The sequence below is a fragment of the Chanodichthys erythropterus genome, chromosome 18, assembly GCF_024489055.1.
Source record: "Chanodichthys erythropterus isolate Z2021 chromosome 18, ASM2448905v1, whole genome shotgun sequence".
In the NCBI taxonomy this organism is placed as follows: domain Eukaryota; kingdom Metazoa; phylum Chordata; class Actinopteri; order Cypriniformes; family Xenocyprididae; genus Chanodichthys; species Chanodichthys erythropterus.
In genome coordinates this window covers 17,095,434-17,116,186 of record NC_090238.1, presented here as the reverse complement: position 1 = coordinate 17,116,186, position 20,753 = coordinate 17,095,434, and the positions used below count along the sequence as shown (strand labels likewise).

General features: G+C 39.1%; 11 non-coding genes across 11 annotated transcripts; all 11 read left to right on the top strand.

Moving 5' to 3' along the window:
* Positions 1–14,528: 14,528 nt before the first annotated feature.
* On the top strand, positions 14,529–14,611 carry trnal-uaa (transfer RNA leucine (anticodon UAA)). The gene has a single exon. It is a non-coding gene; the product is annotated as a tRNA-Leu (tRNA).
* Positions 14,612–14,716: 105 nt separating this feature from the next.
* Positions 14,717–14,799, top strand: trnal-uaa (transfer RNA leucine (anticodon UAA)). The gene has a single exon. It is a non-coding gene; the product is annotated as a tRNA-Leu (tRNA).
* Positions 14,800–15,272: 473 nt separating this feature from the next.
* On the top strand, positions 15,273–15,355 carry trnal-uaa (transfer RNA leucine (anticodon UAA)). The gene has a single exon. It is a non-coding gene; the product is annotated as a tRNA-Leu (tRNA).
* Positions 15,356–15,807: 452 nt separating this feature from the next.
* Positions 15,808–15,890, top strand: trnal-uaa (transfer RNA leucine (anticodon UAA)). The gene has a single exon. It is a non-coding gene; the product is annotated as a tRNA-Leu (tRNA).
* Positions 15,891–16,183: 293 nt separating this feature from the next.
* On the top strand, positions 16,184–16,266 carry trnal-uaa (transfer RNA leucine (anticodon UAA)). The gene has a single exon. It is a non-coding gene; the product is annotated as a tRNA-Leu (tRNA).
* A 2,034-nt stretch (positions 16,267–18,300) lies between these two features.
* trnal-uaa (transfer RNA leucine (anticodon UAA)) lies at positions 18,301–18,383 on the top strand. The gene has a single exon. It is a non-coding gene; the product is annotated as a tRNA-Leu (tRNA).
* Positions 18,384–18,488: 105 nt separating this feature from the next.
* trnal-uaa (transfer RNA leucine (anticodon UAA)) lies at positions 18,489–18,571 on the top strand. The gene has a single exon. It is a non-coding gene; the product is annotated as a tRNA-Leu (tRNA).
* A 105-nt stretch (positions 18,572–18,676) lies between these two features.
* Positions 18,677–18,759, top strand: trnal-uaa (transfer RNA leucine (anticodon UAA)). Its single transcript has one exon. It is a non-coding gene; the product is annotated as a tRNA-Leu (tRNA).
* A 451-nt stretch (positions 18,760–19,210) lies between these two features.
* On the top strand, positions 19,211–19,293 carry trnal-uaa (transfer RNA leucine (anticodon UAA)). Its single transcript has one exon. It is a non-coding gene; the product is annotated as a tRNA-Leu (tRNA).
* Positions 19,294–19,399: 106 nt separating this feature from the next.
* Positions 19,400–19,482, top strand: trnal-uaa (transfer RNA leucine (anticodon UAA)). The gene has a single exon. It is a non-coding gene; the product is annotated as a tRNA-Leu (tRNA).
* Positions 19,483–19,964: 482 nt separating this feature from the next.
* On the top strand, positions 19,965–20,047 carry trnal-uaa (transfer RNA leucine (anticodon UAA)). The gene has a single exon. It is a non-coding gene; the product is annotated as a tRNA-Leu (tRNA).
* Positions 20,048–20,753: the final 706 nt, after the last annotated feature.

The following is a 20,753-nucleotide window of genomic DNA, read 5'->3' as shown; positions in this document are numbered from 1 at the left end:
ATATTGTGAAATATTATTACAATTTAAAATAACTGTGTACTATTTAAATATATTTGACAAAGTAATTTATTCCTGTGATGCAAAGCTGAATTTTCAGCATCGTTACTCCAGTCTTCAGTGTCACATGATCCTTCAGAAATCATTCTAATATGCTGATTTGCTGCTAAATAAACATTTATGATTATTTTCAGTGTTGAAAACAGTTGTGTACTTTTTTTTCAGGATTCCTTGATGAATAGAAAGTTCAAAAGAACAGCATTTATCTGAAATACAAAGCTTCTGTAGCATTATACACTACCGTTCAAAAGTTTGGGGTCAGTAAGAATTTTTATTTTTATTTTTAAAGAAATTAAAGAAATTAATATTTTTATTCAGCAAGGATGCATTAAATCAATCAAAAGTGGCAGTAAAGACATTTATAATGTTACAAAAGATTAGATTTCAGATAAACACTGTTCTTTTGAACTTTCTATTCATCAAATAATCCTGAAAAAAAATATTGTACACAAATATTTTGTACAATTGTACACATTAAATGTTTCTTGAGCAGCAGATTAACATATTAGAATGATTTCTGAAGGATCATGTGACACTGAAGACTGGAGTAATGATGCTGAAAATTCAGCTTTGCCATCACAGGAATAAATTATGTTGTGAAATATATTCAAATAGAAAACAGTTATTTTAAATTGTAATAATATTTCACAATATTACTGTTTTTACTGTATTTTTAATTAAATAAATGTAGCCTTGGTGAGCAGAAGAAACTTATTTTAAAAACATTAAAAATCTTAGTGGTTCCAAACTTTTGGACTGTACTGTATGTCCATGTCGTTAAAGATTAGGTTTTTTTTTTTTTTTTTTTGTGCACTTTATAAGACTCCTTTATGTTGAACATTTTAATACATTCAACTGTATTACTGCAGATCAGACTGTTCATCACTGGAGATTGAACTTAGCATTAAAAACAAACCTCCTCCTGTTGTTGGTGACAGTTCTATGGGCCAGTCTGACTTTTTTCCCCATTGCCTATAGCACAAGATTGAAGTAGATCACTAAAAAGGCCACTCATTGAACAATTAAAACAATTTACTATTGCCATAAGGCTATAAGTCAGGCACTGTTCTTCATAGGGTCAGCGTATGATGACAGCTCTGACTTCATAATGGAGATTAACAGAGACTCTGCCCCTGAATTGAGCACCATAAAGTACTGTGAATTCTGCGGTTAACCAAGAAAACTATACCAGCTGGGGACACTGGCTGGCCAGTCGATGTTCTTGCAATCGATCATTAGAGAACATTATGAAAACACACAGCCGCCAGGGACAGAAGCCGGGGGGAAAGTTGTCTGCCCTTAACTCCTTTCATTTCATGCTGCTTTCATTTCCTGTCTGGGAGAACAGTGCTGAGTTTCTTTTCAGCAAGCTCAGCTGAAATCTATAATATTTTATCAGTATGAATGAGTTTAGGCAATTAGTATGTAGGAAAACCTCTTTCATGAAACATAGTAGTGGTTATCTGTTAAATGACTTTCCATTTACGATTATACGGTATGGTTAATATAAATGGGGGCGGTTCATGAGTGCTGACATCACCTCTAAAAACGGACGATGGAACACAGACCGCCGGAAAATGAAGAAGTTTATAGAGTGAATAAATACAGTATGGGCCCTGTTATATTTTCAGGCAATCAATCAAAGTGAACTTAGAAGCAAGGCTCCTTTATTCCCATTTAACTCTACATGGAGAATCACAAGAGTTTACAGGTTGCATTTTATTTACACAGAGGTGAGGTTCTACATAAAGGAACCAGGATCTAAGGTTCACAGATCAAAAAAGGCACTTAAAGTACTTTGAAAATCTCAACAAACAATGACACTACGAAGAAAACGTTTGCTTATTGGTCTGCAAACTTAAGGTGCTAAAAGAGAAAAGGCATTTTCTTCACATTGTGTATATATCATCATCAAGATTAAATAATTTACAAGATTGAATGTGTTCCAAATCATACACAATGAAAAAACGCATGATAAAAGTGTCCAAATGATATAATTTTATAACAAAGAGGCCATCAAGATGCAATTTATGATGTGTAAACCCCTGTCACACTACCATCACCAGCAAAGCACATACTTTTAGTGTATAGTCTGAGTATGAAAACTGGCCTGTCTCTTTGCATATCTACATCCTGTAGTAGACCGACTGAAGCAATCCTCAACTTTCCATCTTGCTGTTTTTTACAGTTAATAATGAATCATATGGCATCCAGCATAGGCCCAAAACACATTCTCAGACATTCTTACTCAGACTTATTCAAACAGCGAGTCTCGTTCCCCTAAAAGGCAAAAGACCTTTTATAAAAAGAGCTGACAAGATGTTGATAAGAGTGTTTCTAAAAAGGAACAGCCACCCCACAGTTTATTCAAGACAGCGTCATCATTGAGCCATCCAGTGCAATTAACATCCATGTGTGAACGACCTCAAATTAGAGCACATAGGTTAAACGACACAATGGATTTAGGGTCACTACTTATTTAGTAGTGAGGATTTTTTCTTGGTACGGTTGTTTTCATACTACTTCATAAAGTTAGACATGTGATTCTTTAACTTTACAGATGTTTACTCAAATATTTGCCAAGATCGGTTTTGTTTACCAGACAAAAAACGCAGTGGACCCTTTTGTCTTTGTCCCTTTCAAACCCCCCATTTGCGTCGCCCTGAAATATCAACAGGTTTTATTTCCAATGTTAACAATGCTTTAAAAGTCTCAGACAGGCTTGAAAAAGCACTCAGAGTGGGGTCTGCGTCTATCAATCAATTGTAGAGTCGTGCAATACACAAAAACGGCAATGGATTGAAGAGGAAATAATGTCTAGCAGTACCTAGTAGCTTGATTCTTTACAAAATCACTTTTGTGGAAGAGTAAGAGCAATTGGCAAATATTGAATTAAACCAAGTAAATTCCAAGCTAACCCACTCCTGAATCAAGTCCAGCCTGAATTCATCCTCCACTTGAACAGTCTTTGGCGTAATTAGATATAATAGTGACCATCTGGTTGTCATCCCCTCAAATCCACATTAAGCAAGACCCACTGGTTAGAAGTCAAGTGATTGACATGCACATTGAATTTGCCTCTCTTTCATGCTGACAATAGCTTGTAGCCAGACACAATATCTCATTTGTCCTAAGTTCAATGCCAGCAGCATTTCCAGCCAATGTCTTGTTTGTGAGTGAAAGAGGGGTGCAAACTCTTGCTGTTTCACTTTTCTTCTGCAGGGACACCAGGGTCTGCAGTGACAAAGTAGATGTCACTTCTGTCAAACACATCCACTGTGTGTTCAAAACCGTATTGTGGCTTTGACAGTGGGAAGCAAGAACTAAAAAAAACTAAGATCAATTAAGGGAATAGATAAAAGATTCTTAGGCCATAGGGGGTAAATTTGGACTTGTTTAGCAAGGCTAAAAGAGAGAGAGCAAACAAGCATATTTTTTATCTGACGCATTTTTGTAATAGCCTAAAATATATGAGCCATTAAAATCAGCACATGCCCAGTACCCTCAAATCAACTTCCAGTATGAATAAATAATAATTCCTCTGTTCGAATCCCAGTCCACCAACCCATTTATAATTTTACGCCGTCTCCAGTCATCGTGCGAAGAGGAAAGCTGCTTGTTTTGACAGATTGGGCTACTTTGATGCATACTTCAGTTGTGGTGGATTTTTGCAGCTGCAATGCATGGTAAAGTAAACAGTCAGGCTGATAAGATCTTCGTAGATGATTTTGCAGGCATGGTCTATCGAGCAGCTGGAAAGCATAAGGGCAGAGAGGAATGTAATAGCATGACTTTTGCTGCTGTGCCACTTTGCCAAAATATGGACAGTGGGAGAGATATTAGAAAATAAAAGTGTGGAGGAACAGTAATGGCAAATGGAAATTGTGATGAGAACCATAGGCCCTATATTCTCTAAAATTACAGGGATTCGGAATCATAATGCTGTGTCATGACTGTTATGACAAAGACGGTTTATGGAAGTAATTTAGCTGTTATCCTACAGCAAAACATGTCTTAATGTCTGACTTTTCTGTCATGTCCTCCATTTTGCTGAAATATTCTTCTCATAGAAAAATATTTGTGAATTTTCTTTCCTATCTAAATTGTTCTCTTAGACAAAAATTGGATTTGCGTAAATCAAGACTTTTGCTTGTTGACCCCAAAAGCTTGTCAATTTTTCCTCTTGAGAAAACTCCCCAGAAATCTCAAGTTTCACAGTTTCAGAAGAGATCTCAATGATGTCTCAAACTGGGCTCACCATTGCCAAAACATTCGTTTTAAAATGCCGTTTTAGGTAAGGAATAATTGACGATGTGCCGTTGACTTCTTTCGTGTTGAGGCCGCTACACCTCGGGTGTGCATTATTTTCTACGAATTCAACAGCCAGGAGTCAGTTATTCCGCTTATACTACAGTTACCACACCTCAAGACACTGTTCCGATGTTGTATTTCCAGACATCTGTCAGGTTTTTGCGCTTAAAACACTCTTGCGTGTGGGACTAATTTCTTACGCATCTCATCCCAAGCCTCCGTTACTAATTCCAAAACATCATTTCAGAACTAGTAACAGAGGCTTGAGCCTTGATAACATAACAGAATAATACAGTTGAAAAACATTATTCATTTTCATCCTATTGTTTATTATATTTATTTATATTTATTTTTGTTTTGTTTCTTTTGCGGTTGTAGGCTGTAGGACCTATTGAAATAACTGAAATCATTTTGCGAAATGATATGAAACTGTAATGCGGTCAAGACCTGCTAGAACTACTTTAGCCGTGCGTTTCCCTGAAAATAATTACACAATTTAGAACGTTGGTCAACCAATTAGATTCGAGCATTTAATAGGTCTGTAGTATAAAATGAAAACGATCCTGCTCATCTACACTGGCATTTCCACAGCGTTTCAGAAATGTTCTCTGTCTACACTACATGACTGAAAATGCAAGTCACATGACTGTTTAAGCACACTGGGCATGCATGTGCAAGTGTAAACAGTTGCCGCTTGTGCATGTAGGCAGTTTCAGTATTTTAAAAAAATTGCAAAGTTCAACTGCACAGTTGCTGCTAAAAATGACAACAAAGCCAACAAAGTCTCTATGTTATTGTTTACACGGTCGTCAAGGATATGCACACGGGCGAACACGGGCAGCCACGCCATCGTTTTCAAAACTCTCCGTTTTGGTCCGTTTACACTGAAATGCAACCCCTGGTGTTTTCAAACTAAAACGGGCTCTGCAGCATTTTCGAAAGTCTCCGTTTTCTAGGATCGAAAATACCGGAATAGTGTAAACGTCAGGCGTAGCCGTAACAAAAGTTGTGCATTTTAAAACGAAAATGCACTAGTGTAAATGGGGCCTAATTCTCCACATTGATTTTGTTGTTTTTTAATTACAATAGCTCAACAATTGTGTCATTTGTGTCTATTTTTATTTCTCCAGCATAATTCTAAGAAAAACAGCTGAAATAAAGTTGTTAGGAGTCCAATTTTTTTCCTCCGTCTGCTTTCCCTCCATGATGTCAGGATTGATATTATCAAATCGCCGTCTGAACACAGAGGCTATGGTCTGGGGAGAATGTATGACCAGTATCGTTTTCCCATTGTGCTCAGCGTAGACATTGGGACATACAGAGGAATGACAATAGAGTGAACGGCGGTCCAGAGGGTCCGCGGGTTCCAGCTCATTATAGCAGTCCTGCACCTCTCTGGTTCTATATGACTTCAAGGTTAACAAGCTGTCTGGAGCCGTTCTGTCTGCTGTCCACCGTTACCTGAAGCTTTGTACAAAGCAGCTCAGGAAACACGATAAGCGTTTCAGTTATAATACCAAAAGCAGCCCTTCATGAGAAATAGACTCAAAACAGTGTGTTTTGACCCTTCACATAGAAATGTGATTAACCCAAAAGTGTTTGATATTGCAAAGTGTGCAATGTTTTGGTAAACACACATTCTCACAGCTGTAAGAATGTTAAGAGGGACTGCACTTTTCACCAATTCACTACAATTTGGTGTCCCATTATTTCAAAAGCCTTAGAGGCACAAATCCATTGTTATAGTGAGAACTATTATATGCTTTAGACAAACTACTACTCGAAAGCACAGACATTTTGTCAGTGAGTTATGACTAAAATTGGGTGTGTTACCCTGTTATGATCTCAGATAAAACATATATCAAACCAATAAAAATTCAATCAATAAACTTTAAAGGCAATTTTTTCAGTTACACTGTTGCTATAACAAAAAACAATGTGTCGCATAAATGGTTTTGACCTTCTGGATTGCATTGACAAATAAAGATTCAAAAAAGCATGCATTTTTGGAGTCATGAACAATGTGTTTAAACAGGTTTCGGTTGTTAAATAACATTTCAAAGTGTTTAAATTATTTTTTTTGTTGTTTTTATGTCAGGTGGTACAACCAAATAGTCATGTCATGTCATTGACCCATATATATACAGTATACACCGATCAGGCATAACATTATGACCACTGTGAAGTGAATAACACTGATTATCTCTTCATCACAGCACCTGTTAGTGGGTGGGATACATTAGGCAGCAAGTGAACATTTTGTCCTCAAAGTTGATGTGTTAGAAGCAGGAAAAATGAGCAAGTATAAGGATTTGAGTGAGTTTGACAAGGGCCAAATTGTGATGGCTAGACGACTGGGTCAGAGCATCTCCAAAACTCCAGGATTTGTGGGGTGTTCCCAATCTGCAGTGGTCAATATCTATCAAAAGTGGTCCAAGGAAAGAACCGTGGTGAACCAGTGACAGGGTCATGGGCGGCCAAGGCTCATTGTTGCATGTGGGGAGCGAAGGCTGTCCCGTGTGGTCCGATCCAACAGACGAGCTACTGTAGCTCAAACTGCTTAAGAAGTTAATGCTGGTTCTGATAGAAAGGTGTCAGAATACACAGTGCATCGCAGTTTGATGCGTATGGGGCTGCATAGCTGCAGACCAGTCAGGGTGCCCATACTGACCAACAGTGGGCATGTGAGCATCAGAACTGGATCATGGAGCAATGGAAGAAGGTGGCCTGGTTTGATGAATCACGTTTTCTTTTACATCACATGGATGGCCGGGTACGTGTGTGTCACTTAGGAACACATGGCACCAGGATATGGGAAGAAGACAAGCTGGCAGAGGCAGTGTGATGCTTTAGGCAATGTTCTGCTGGGAAACCTTGGGTCCTGCCATCCATGTGGATGTTACTTTGACACGTACCACCTAACTAAGCATTGTTGCAGACCATGTACACCCTTTCATGAAATACGGTATTCAGCAGGATAATGTACCCTGCCACAAAGCAAAAATGGTTCAGGAATGGTTTAAAGTATTGACTTGTCCTCCAAATTCCCCAGATCTCAATCCAATCAAGCGTCTGTGGGATGTGCTGAACAAACAAGTCCGATCCATGGAGGCCCAAACCTCGCAACTTACAGGACTTAAAGGATCTGCTGCTAACATCTTGGTGCCAGATACCACAGCACACCTTCAGGGGTCTAGTGGAGTCCATGCCTCAACGGATCAGGGCTGTTTTGGCAGCAAAAGGGGGACCAACACAATATTAGGAAGGTGGTCATAATGTTATGCCTAATCGGTGTATATAAACATAAGTACATAAGCACTGTCTTTAACTGAACAAAGAAAAAAAAAATGCATCTGGCAGATTTTTAAATCTCTTTTAAATCAAAAGAACCCCAGGAACATTTGTTAAATGAGATATTAATGAGGATTGAAGGAAGTTTAATATCTCGGTCCAATCCACTTCTTGTTGTGACAGATGGCACAGTTGTCATGACGATGGAACAACAGAAAGAAACCGACACTCAAATTTTGTGCCAGAGACGCTGATGTGATATTTCAGTTATGTTTGACTCAAAGTTTGTGGTTTGCTTGATCAAAGTCAGATGGTTGTTTTATGTGAAAGGAATGGAGGAATTTGGTTATTATGTAACTGTCACAACAAAAAGAGAAAGTGAGATGGGAGAAAAGAGAAGGAGGCCCTCAGGACATAAAAATGTTGTAAGACAACAGGAGAGGTGAGACAACATTGATAGGGGCATTATAAAATGGCTGAAGAACAGATGCATGAAATTGTCAACACATTCATCTCTGATTAATATCACTGCCAAACAAGAGCAAGCGGTCCTGACCACCAAACAGTTCAAAGTGCTCTGCTTGACGTCAGCAGTCATTTATTTTATGTTTTGTTTTGAATAATACTATCGCTCTTCTTGAAAATTAAATTTAAAAAAATCTTAAATCAGGCCTGTTACCACAAAAATGGTAAATAAATTGTGACAGGTATTTTAATGGTATTATTTATTATATATATATATATATATATATATATGCTTTTTAATTTGGGATTTATTAAAAACTAAAATAAAAATCTGGTACCAAACTAGAGGTGCATCCCAGTTCGCGTACTTATGCACTATTCTGTGACGTTTTTAAGTATAAACAGTGCAAGTAGTGTGTTCACACTGAAAATTCCACAAAGAAAAAGAACACTTTAAATACTCGGACGATTCACTAAATTAACGGAAAGAATGAAGTGTGGAATGGTGGACACTTCATGCACTCAACTGTCACAGCTTTAATTACGTAGCGGAGGGGGAGAGGGTATCAGACTCCATTGTAAATGACAAAATAACCTTATACAATTTACACACTACATGGATGAGTACATAGTGCATAAGTACATAGTGTCATTTGGGCATCAACTTAGCTTTAACTACTGGGTGACCAATCGTATATTGGTTAAGAGTCCTTAAGTGTGCACCATTTTATTTTATTTTTTATTTTATTTTATTTTTTTTTATTATTTTTTTTTATGCTCAACGTGCAATCTCCTTGAAATAATATAAGTAACAAAAAAAATAATAATTAAAATGATTAATTATTTCCAATTTTATACATAATGTGGTGAAAAGACATGTCAAAAAATGGATCGAAATGTGTCTATATCTTCTCTGACCTGAATACATGTGATGAAAGCATTTGAGAGCATGTCAAGCCTGCACATGAACTTTATGATAGCAATCAGATGTGGTTTGAGATACATCCCTGTGCAATAAGGGACTTGAAATGAAAAAGAAAAGGAATGTGTGTGGAAGGATCCCCTTAAAAGCCTGGCTACGTGACCACCAAAATCCCTGACCCGCACGAATATCACCAGATCGTAGTGACCTTGCTTATGTTTAATCTAGCTTCCCAATGTGAGCGACATTTTTTAAGTAATCAGATAATAAAACAGAGGCTTTCCCTGTCTGGGTCAAGTTGTGGGATAACCAGACCTGATTCTGTGTGACCTGATATCAAGACCCTTATCAGAGCTCTGTACCATGAGAGAGCTCAACCCTGTTATCATAAGCTCTGTTTGAAATCACAAACAAACTGCAGGAAGAGGCCAAAGACAACAGTGAGAGGCAAGATGAAACAAGGAATCTCCTAGAGATAAAAATCAACTGCAGAGAGTCCAATGTCCTCCAGGGGTCAGGGCCAAAGTTCAAAACCTTATGTGTATGTAAGGATTCAGTGGAAACCATTGATGAAATATTCAATGGAGCCAGAAAAAAATCTAAAAATAAAAATGCAAAATTAAATTAAAATTACTAAGGATTAATTAGAACAAATACACAATCTCCAACATCCCTAAAGTAGAAAAAAAAATCAAGAAAGGCCGATTTTATTTGTATCAGTTAATTCTCCATACAATTTTTTTTCAGTTTTCTTTAAAAGAGTGCACCATTTTATTTAATCTTTATCATTTATTATTAAAATAAAGAGTATAATAAAAATAAAAATTAAATATAAATAATAAATAAATCATTAAAATTATTATCTTCAGCATCCCTCAAACAGGAACCGTTTTAAAATACATAAAAATATTTAATAAAATCATGTATAATGATTTATCTCTACCATGAGTGTCTTATAACATAACTATAAGAAATGGTCACTAACCTTTGACCTTTCTTGCAGCATTGATCACAGTGCCGCAGCTTTACACAAAGACAGGAGGTGAGTTGTATTGAATATAAATCAATCATTCATATTGTCCTTCAACGTAAGGATCAAAGGTCACGCTCAGGCGGTTTAAATACTCAAGCGTTTATTGCACCCCTTGTTTATGGCGAGGTGAGACGGCCGACCAGAATGCTGAGCTAGTAGTAGAGATTGTTATGCTTGTGCAACCTGAGATTACACACACAGATGCTCATGTGGGAAAGGTCAGTGTGCTGAGTGTGTGTGAGAGACTGTGAAAGAGTGTAGTGTCTTTGCTATTCCTCCTTGAAATATCGTCTCTTCCCCCACTGCGGCAGTCATTTGTCACCCTGGCACGCTGTCCCGATGTCCTGTTCATATTTATGTGCTGGCCGGCAGCCACTGTCCGACTGCAAGTAATGAACATATGACCCTCTGCACACATACCTCCTGCTTCCCTTCAGATCCTTGGCTCACCATCACATCATTAGTTAGTAGTGCTTGCTAAGACAAGCATCCATCACTATTACTAATACTTGAGGTTAAGGAGGAAACTAACAAAACCTTAACGCTAAGTATTAACATAAATTATACTGCAAAACAGAAGTAATAAATTCCCCAGACTTGCAATGAAGGAGGAACCTGAGCCATATTTGTAGAGAAGAAAATATCACAGAGAACTTGTATTTATCATAAAGGCTTTGTTGACTAGTAAAACCACCCAGAACACCTTAGCAACCACATAGACCACCTTAGCAACACCTTAGCATTGTGTCATGGAGTTTTTCATAAGCAAACAACACTATATACAAAAAAAAAAAAAAAAAAAAGTAGTTTTATTTGATCAGTCACTGTCTGAAAGATACTTATCCCACCAAATAGGGAACATTTCAAATCATTATCAGATTATAGACTAAAAAAAAAAAAAGTATTTTCGTGCAGCAACCACATTGAAATGCAGAGTGAATCCGCTAAAATATCCCAATATTATATGGCAATATAGGCTCATATTTGGCTATATGTTCTTTTAATTTAGACCTATAAGCGTCTGTATATCCTATGCTGTGATTTATGCCCATTTGTTCAAAATAGTCTGTATGGGCAGGCTGCTCACATGATGTAGGCAAAAGTTTATTTTATTTTTTCATATTTGTTATTATTAATTATTTTATTTAGATGCCAATTTTTCCAATTGCTATATAAGCCTTAAAAAATGTTCATAACGTGAAAATGTGAATATTTTACGATTTCGTATGAGTTAGTACGATTTGAATTGTACAAAAACGTTTTTGAAGAAACTCATATGATGGTCCACCCCCTAACCCTGAACCTAAACTTATCCACCCCCACTGGGTTTAAAACAGATCATACGAAAATGTACAAGTGAGAGATTTTTAAGATCAAGCTAAATGTAAAATAGTCATGAATTGCTGTGAGATTGTTTTGGTATAGCCTATAAACCAGTATTTTAAACATATTCAGCAACACAACTCACTATTGCAGGGGTGTCCAAACTTGGTCCTGGAAGGCCGCTGTCCCGCAGAGTTTAGCTCCAACCCCAATTAAACACACCTGAACCAGCTAATCAAAGTCTAATTAGGCATAATAGAAACTTTCAGACAGGTGTGTTGAGGCAAGTTGGAGCTAAACTCTGCAGGACAGTGGTCCTCCAGGGAATTTGGAGACCCCTGCACTATTGGAATATTACAAATCCATTCTCCTGGAAATATTGAAAGAAGGCTCTCAAAAGCATTACAATAACTAAAAAGGATCAAATACATTTCTATGCACTTGGAAATTTCAGCATTCTCATAAACAAAATGGAAAACGAACATAAATTAGATAGCTGTAGAACCTCCTGTTAACTCCTAACTCTAGCAGGTTAACTGTCGTTCATAGTAACTGATGTAGAGGACAAAAAAAAAAAAAATGGTTCACATGTATCATTAAGTATTTCAAAAGCAGTGGAATGAGTATAATTCATCATCAGACAATGTGCATTAGAACAACAGCTGCTCCATAAAACCCCTAATAAACAAGCACAAAGATATTTTTGCGAGTACATATATAGTTTATGTTTCTACCCAGAGCTTTTGACAGATATACTGGTATGGCAATAATGAAAGGGGCTTTCTTTTAAGTAGATTCAATCAATAAATTGATATGTTCCAGAAAACACCATTGTTTACAGCTGTTCGGAGAACAGCTATAAAGATGAGTAAATGAAAAAGGCTTTGGCTTGATTTATGAACCGAGAGGAGCTTATAAAATATACTCAGATCTGTCGGCCTTTACAGTAATTCCAGTTAAGATACATGAGCAAGGACACATGTCATGCTGTTGTTTCTGTGGAGCAGATGTCCTTCAGCATGATCACACATTCGCTGCTGACATATGAACATGTAAATGGATTTTGCACTTGAGAAAATTCATTTTTATTGTATTTTTTGACAAATCTCCTATTTGTCTCTTTAATTGATACGCTCAATGCAAAACAGAATTGCTAAAATGAAACCTAATTTTGTAATGTAAAGCTCTTTGAAAAGAATTGAGAGTGAAGATGATACAGAGACAAAGACAGGTTGAAAAGAGAGCATGTTCTTAAGATTGCAGTTCTTATCAGGTCCTCATTAAAACTTTACTTGGGAATCCGAGCTATGAGAATCAGACCTGCTTTAGATAAACCTGTGGAGATGATCAATGCTTGAGTCAGACTTTTTCTTCTCGCTTGTAACCAAGATGGCTGAGTGGTTAAAGTGTCGCACTTATGGTTTAATGAGTTTATTCCCATGTGGGTTTGAACCCCACTCCTGGTAAGAGCAAGTTTCAAATGGAGAAAAGGGATGCAAGTTGGTAGTTATGAGCTTGGTGCTCTTAAAAATAAAGTGTGTGAACTTTAGCATTTCTGGTTCCATGAAGAACCTTAAACATCCATGGAAACTTTCCATTTTACAAAAGTTTCTTTATAGTGGAATAAAGTTCTTTGGATTATAAAAAGGTTCTTCACATTAAGAGACATGCATTTGGAATTTGGAATTTTTGGAACCATTTTTTTTATTTTATATATAAGAAACAATGAGATGGATTATAACACAAATGATGGAGAATCAATCAATGAATTGGGGAAATGAACTAAGGTTGCATTGTTGATGAGCACTTTAATGAATCATAGTAATATATACTGTATATGTATGTATTTCAAAATCTAATTGTAGTGAAGCAACTTCTGTTCGAAACCTATATAATAACATTAAAAAGCCAAGCAATGATAAAACCATCAGTTTCCACTAACGCTCACTGACATGACCTGACTAACAGCTTAAGGTTTCTTCCTCTTTCCTGTTCAGTTTTAGCACCCCATTCGTCCAGCACTGAGGCAGAGGTGTTTACTGTCTGCTCCAGGTGCTGTTACGAGGGCCAGGCCGGGCCAGGCCCGGGGAGAGCGAGGGGCCACCCTGGATAGCATAAACAAACAGACCCAAGAGAGCCTGCTGTTTTGATAATGTCCATGATTAGCTCAGGTGCTGGGTTATGACCCTGCCAGACCCGCAGCCCTGGCGGGGGCTGAGTGTGTTTTCCTTCTTCTCTGACAAGGAAAAGATGCAGCTGCTTTTACTAGGCCGCCTCCACAGTCACAGAATAATTTAAACCAGAATCCTCTGACAAGACAGACTGAAGTGAAATGAAAATGGTCATTTTGTGAATTTTAGTCCATGTTTATTAGCTTATAAGCTGAACAAACTTTTAGCAGATTTAAAAATCTTTCTTTTACTAAAAATGTAAAGGTCCAATGTATTGCTAATAAATACCACAAACTGATCTAATGATACAACAAGACAGTTGCTCAAAATCAATAATTTAATATAGCCTGCAGCACCATCCTGATATAGCAACACCCCCTGAAGAAGAATCATACACAACTGAATATTTTTAAAAATATCTGTCAAGTGTGTGAAATAATTTAAAGGCATTCGACTATTATAAAAAAACATGAAATGTCCTGTCCCAACTTCTTGTTTTAATAGGAAATAAATAATTAAGGCTTTCAATAAGTGGATATTAATCTTCATTCACATCTGAATCATTACACATGTTTGGACCAGGATGGCTGAGTGGTTAAGGTGTTGGACTTAAAATTCAATGAACAAATATCCTTGTGGGTTCAAACCCCACTCCTGGTAGATCAATGTGTTTTTTAAATGTGCTTGTGTTACCAACAAACCATTTCTCAAAGTGGTTCTGAAGTACCTGTAAGAAGAACAAAGACGGTTTTAGTTTCTCATAGAAACCAGGATGGCCGAGTGCTTAAGGTGTTGGACTTAAGATCCAATGCACAAATGTCCTCGTGGGTTCAAACCCCACTCCTGGTAGATCAATGTGAATTTTAAATGTGGTTGTGTTACCAACAAACCATTTCTCAAAGTGGTTCTGAAGTACCTGTAAGAAGATCAAAGATGGTTTTAGTTTCATATAGAAACCAGGATGGCCGAGTGGTTAAGGCGTTGAACTTAAGATCCAATGGACAAATGTCCTCGTGGGTTCAAACCCCACTCCTGGTAGATCAATGTGAGTTTTAAATGTAGTTGTGTTACCAACAAATCATTTCTCAAAGTGGTTCTGAAGTACCTGTAAGAAGAACTAAGGAGCTTTTGTATTTCACAGTAACCAGGATGGCCGAGTGGTTAAGGCGTTGGACTTAAGATCCAATGGACAAATGTCCTCGTGGGTTCAAACCCCACTCCTGGTAGATCAATGTGAGTTTTAAATGTGGTTGTGTTACCAACAAATCATTTCTCAAAGTTGTTCTGAAGTACCTGTAAGAAGAACAAAGGCGTTTTTAGTATATCACAGTAACCAGGGTGGCCGAGTGGTTAAGGCGTTGGGCTTAAGATCCAATGGACAAATGTCCTCGTGGGTTCGAACCCCACTCCTGGTATATCGTTGTGAATTTTAAATGTGGTTGTGTTACCAACAAATCATTTCTCAAAGTGGTTCTGAAGTACCTGTAAGAAGAACTAAGGCGCTTTTGTATCTCACAGTAACCAGGATGGCCGAGTGGTTAAGGCGTTATCCAATGGACAAATGTCCTCGTGGGTTCGAACCCCACTCCTGGTATATCGTTGTGAGTTTTAAATGTGGTTGTGTTATCAACAAACCATTTCTCAAAGTGGTACTGAAGTACCTGTAAGAAGAACAAAGGCGTTTTTGCATCTCACAGTAACCAGGATGGCCGAGCGGTTAAGGCGTTGGACTTAAGATCCAATGGACAAATGTCCTCGTGGGTTCAAACCCCACTCCTGGTAGATCAATGTGAGTTTTAAATGTGGTTGTGTTACCAACAAACCATTTCTCAAAGTAGTTCTGAAGTACCTGTAAGAAGAACAAAGGCGTTTTTAGGGTCTCGTAGTAACCAGGATAACCACGGCGATTCTCTCAGATCGCGTCTTTGCTCATTCACACTACGTGATTGTCACTCGCGTGAACGAGCACCGATTTGCCTGTGATTTCAAGCATTTGTCGGCGATTTCTCAAAACCTGTCGGCGTGCCAAAATCGGGGCTAAAATCGTGCAGTCTGAACTCGGCTTAAGGCGTTGGACTTAAGATCCAATGGACAAATGTCCTCGTGGGTTCAAACCCCACTCCTCGTAGATCAATTTGAGTTTTAAATGTAGTTGTGTTACCAACAAACCATTTCTCAAAGTGGTACTGAAGTACCTGTAAGAAGAACAAAGACGGTTTTAGTTTCTCATAGAAACCAGGATGGCCGAGTGGTTAAGGCGTTGGACTTAAGATCCAATGGACAAAAGTTCTCGTGGGTTCGAACCCCACTCCTGGTAGATCATTTTGAATTTTAAATGTGGTTGTGTTACCAACAAACCATTTCTGAAAGTTGTTCTGAAGTACCTGTAAGAAGAACAAAAGCGTTTTTAGTATCTCACAGTAACCAGGATGGCCGAGTGGTTAAGGCGTTGGACTTAAGATCCAATGGACAAATGTCCTTGTGGATTCGAACCCCACTCCTGGTAGATCAATGTGAGTTTTAAATGTGGTTGTGTTACCAACAAACCATTTCTCAAAGTTGTTCTGAAGTACCTGTAAGAAGAACAAAGGCGTTTTGCATCTCACAGTAACCAGGATGGCCGAGTGGTTAAGGCGTTGGACTTAAGATCCAATGGACAAATGTCCTCGTGGGTTCAAACCCCACTCCTGGTAGATCATTGTGAACTTTAAATGTGGCTGTGCTACCAACAAACCATTTCTGAAAGTTGTTCTGAAGTACCTGTAAGAAGAACAAAGGCGTTTTTAGTATGGTGGTTAAAGCCGAGTTCAGACTGCACGATTTTCAAAGTAGTCGGGTCAATGTTCTTTTCACACTGCATGACTATCTTGGCCAGCATTCAGTCGCTGCTGTGTTCAAACTGCACGATGGATCGGCGACAGAAGGTTTCACACTGCATGACTTTACAATAGGAAGAATCGCTGACAACTCTGTCTGGCACGCAAACTACGTTTCACAACCAAACACACGCGAGACCTGACAAGGAAACAACGCGCGCAAGACCAGAGTTCTCATGTGAGACTGGCCTGCGTCTCAATCAGCTCCCTAGCTCCCTAGGTAGTGATTCAGTACATAATGAAAGTGAATGTGGCTGATACCCTGATCAGTGCCCTGACTACTGAACTAGGAAGCTGATTGAGACACACGGTGGGATTATTATTAAAAATAGTAGCCCGCATGAAGCTTGAAATACGAATTGCCTGTGCGCTGATTTGCAGCGAAAACAATACAAAGAAAAGAAGAATATGGAGGAAATGTTTGGGGAGAAGCAAAGTACAAGGATTGTGTGTTCTGCAATGACAGTTGGAGCTAAATACATAACTTTTCAATGTGCTGCTGTTGCGGATGGTCAAGCAAATGTTTGTGCTTTGTTTCTGTTTGATAGAATTGTAATGTTATGTGAATGAAGCCATGCTTGCTGATATTGTGGTCTATAACTCCTCCCCAAGCTCCCCGCTGCTCCGTATCTTGCTCTCTCATTGGCTGTCAGTCATCGCCGATGTAGTTTTCAGTCAGAACACTTTTCACACTGCAGGATTTTGAATCGCCGACAGGTCCAGATATTTAGCATGCCAAATATCTCACGGGCGTCGGGGACTCGTCGGCGATTCTCTCAGATCGCGTCTTTGCTCATTCACACTACGTGATTGTCACTCGCGTGAACGAGCACCGATTTGCCTGTGATTTCAAGCATTTGTCGTCGATTTCTCAAAACCTGTCGGCGAGCCAAAATCGGGGCTAAAATCGTGCAGTCTGAACTCGGCTTAAGGCGTTGGACTTAAGATCCAATGGACAAATGTCCTCGTGGGTTCAAACCCCACTCCTGGTAGATCAATTTGAGTTTTAAATGTGGTTGTGTTACCAACAAACCATTTCTCAAAGTGGTTCTGAAGTACCTGTAAGAAGAACAAAGGCGTTTTTGCATCTCACAGTAACCAGGATGGCCGAGTGGTTAAGGCGTTGGACTTAAGATCCAATGGACAAATGTCCTTGTGGATTCGAACCCCACTCCTGGTAGATCATTGTGAATTTAAAATGTGGTTGTGTTACCAACAAACCATTTCTCAAAGTTGTTCTGAAGTACCTGTAAGAAGAACAAAGGCGTTTTTAGTGTCTCATAGTAACCGGGATGGCCGAGTGATTAAGCCGTTGGACTTAAGATCCAGTGGACAAATGTCCTCGTGGGTTCAAACCCCACTCCTGGTAGATCAATGTGAGTTTTAAATGTGGTTGTGTTACCAACAAACCATTTCTCAAAGTTGTTCTGAAGTACCTGTAAGAAGAACAAAGGCGTTTTTGCATTTCACAGTAACCAGGATGGCCGAGTGGTTAAGGCGTCGGACTTAAGATCCAATGGACAAATGTCCTTGTGGGTTCGAACCCCACTCCTGGTATATCGTTGTGAATTTTAATGTGGTTGTGTTACCAACAAACCATTTCTCAAAGTGGTACTGAAGTACCTGTAAGAAGAACAAAGACGGTTTTAGTTTCTCATAGAAATCAGGATGGCCGAGTGGTTAAGACGTTGGACTTAAGATCCAATGGACAAATGTCTTTGTGGGTTTGAACCCCACTCCTGGTAGATCATTGTGAATTTAAAATGTAGTTGTGTTATCAACAAACCATTTCTCAAAGTGGTACTGAAGTACCTGTAAGAACAACAAAGACGGTTTTAGTTTCTCATAGAAACCAGGATGGCCGAGTGGTTAAGGCGTTGGACTTAAGATCCAATGGACAAATGTCCTTGTGGGTTCAAACCCCACTCCTGGTAGATCAATGTGAGTTTTAAATGTGGTTGTATTACCAACAAATCGTTTCTCAAAGTGGTTCTGAAGTACCTGTAAGAAGAACTAAGGCGCTTTTGTATCTCACAGTAACCAGGATGGCCGAGTGGTTAAGGCGTTGGACTTAAGATCCAATGGACAAATGTCCTCGTGGGTTCAAACCCCACTCCTGGTAGATCAATGTGAGTTTTAAATGTGGTTGTGTTACCAACAAATCATTTCTCAAAGTGGTTCTGAAGTACCTGTAAGAAGAACAAAGGCGTTTTTGCATCTCACAGTAACCAGGATGGCCGAGCGGTTAAGGCGTTGGACTTAAGATCCAATGGACAAATGTCCTCGTGGGTTCGAACCCCACTCCTGGTAGATCATTGTGAGTTTTAAATGTGGTTGTGTTACCAACAAACCATTTCTCAAAGTAGTTCTGAAGTACCTGTAAGAAGAACAAAGGCGTTTTTAGGGTCTCGTAGTAACCAGGATAACCACAGCGATTCTCTCAGATCGCGTCTTTGCTCATTCACACTACGTGATTGTCACTCGCGTGAACGAGCACCGATTTGCCTGTGATTTCAAGCATTTGTCGGCGATTTCTCAAAACCTGTCGGCGTGCCAAAATCGGGGCTAAAATCGTGCAGTCTGAACTCGGCTTAAGGCGTTGGACTTAAGATCCAATGGACAAATGTCCTCGTGGGTTCAAACCCCACTCCTGGTAGATCAATTTGAGTTTTAAATGTAGTTGTGTTACCAACAAACCATTTCTCAAAGTGGTTCTGAAGTACCTGTAAGAAGAACAAAGGCGTTTTTGCATCTCACAGTAACCAGGATGGCCGAGTGGTTAAGGCGTTGGACTTAAGATCCAATGGACAAATGTCCTCGTGGGTTCGAACCCCACTCCTGGTATATCGTTGTGAATTTTAAATATGGTTGTGTTACCAACAAACCATTTCTCAAAGTGGTACTGAAGTACCTGTAAGAAGAACAAAGACGGTTTTAGTTTCTCATAGAAACCAGGATGGCCGAGTGGTTAAGGCGTTGGACTTAAGATCCAATGGACAAAAGTTCTCGTGGGTTCGAACCCCACTCCTGGTAGATCATTTTGAATTTTAAATGTGGTTGTGTTACCAACAAACCATTTCTGAAAGTTGTTCTCAAGTACCTGTAAGAAGAACAAAAGCGTTTTTAGTATCTCACAGTAACCAGGATGGCCGAGTGGTTAAGGCGTTGGACTTAAGATCCAATGGACAAATGTCCTTGTGGATTCGAACCCCACTCCTGGTAGATCATTGTGAATTTAAAATGTGGTTGTGTTACCAACAAACCATTTCTCAAAGTTGTGCTGAAGTACCTGTAAGAAGAACAAAGGCGTTTTTAGTGTCTCATAGTAACCGGGATGGCCGAGTGATTAAGCCGTTGGACTTAAGATCCAATGGACAAATGTCTTTGTGGGTTCAAACCCCACTCCTGGTAGATCAATGTGAGTTTTAAATGTGGTTGTGTTACCAACAAACCATTTCTCAAAGTTGTTCTGAAGTAACTGTAAGAAGAACAAAGGCGTTTTGCATCTCACAGTAACCAGGATGGCCGAGTGGTTAAGGCGTTGGACTTAAGATCCAATGGACAAATGTCCTCGTGGGTTCGAACCCCACTCCTGGTAGATCATTGTGAACTTTAAATGTGGCTGTGCTACCAACAAACCATTTCTGAAAGTTGTTCTGAAGTACCTGTAAGAAGAACAAAGGCGTTTTTAGTATGGTGGTTAAAGCCGAGTTCAGACTGCACGATTTTCAAAGTAGTCGGGTCAATGTTCTTTTCACACTGCATGACTATCTTGGCCAGCATTCAGTCGCTGCTGTGTTCAAACTGCACGATGGATCGGCGACAGAAGGTTTCACACTGCATGACTTTACAATAGGAAGAATCGCCGACAACTCTGTCTGGCACGCAAACTACGTTTCACAACCAAACACACGCGAGACCTGACAAGGAAACAACGCGCGCAAGACCAGAGTTCTCACGTGAGACTGGCCTGCGTCTCAATCAGCTCCCTAGCTCCCTAGGTAGTGATTCAGTACATAATGAAAGTGAATGTGGCTGATACCCTGATCAGTGCCCTGACTACTGAACTAGGAAGCTGATTGAGACACACGGTGGGATTATTATTAAAAATAGTAGCCCGCATGAAGCTTGAAATACGAATTGCCTGTGCGCTGATTTGCAGCGAAAACAATACAAAGAAAAGAAGAATATGGAGGAAATGTTTGGGGAGAAGCAAAGTACAAGGATTGTGTGTTCTGCAATGACAGTTGGAGCTAAATACATAACTTTTCAATGTGCTGCTGTTGCGGATGGTCAAGCAAATG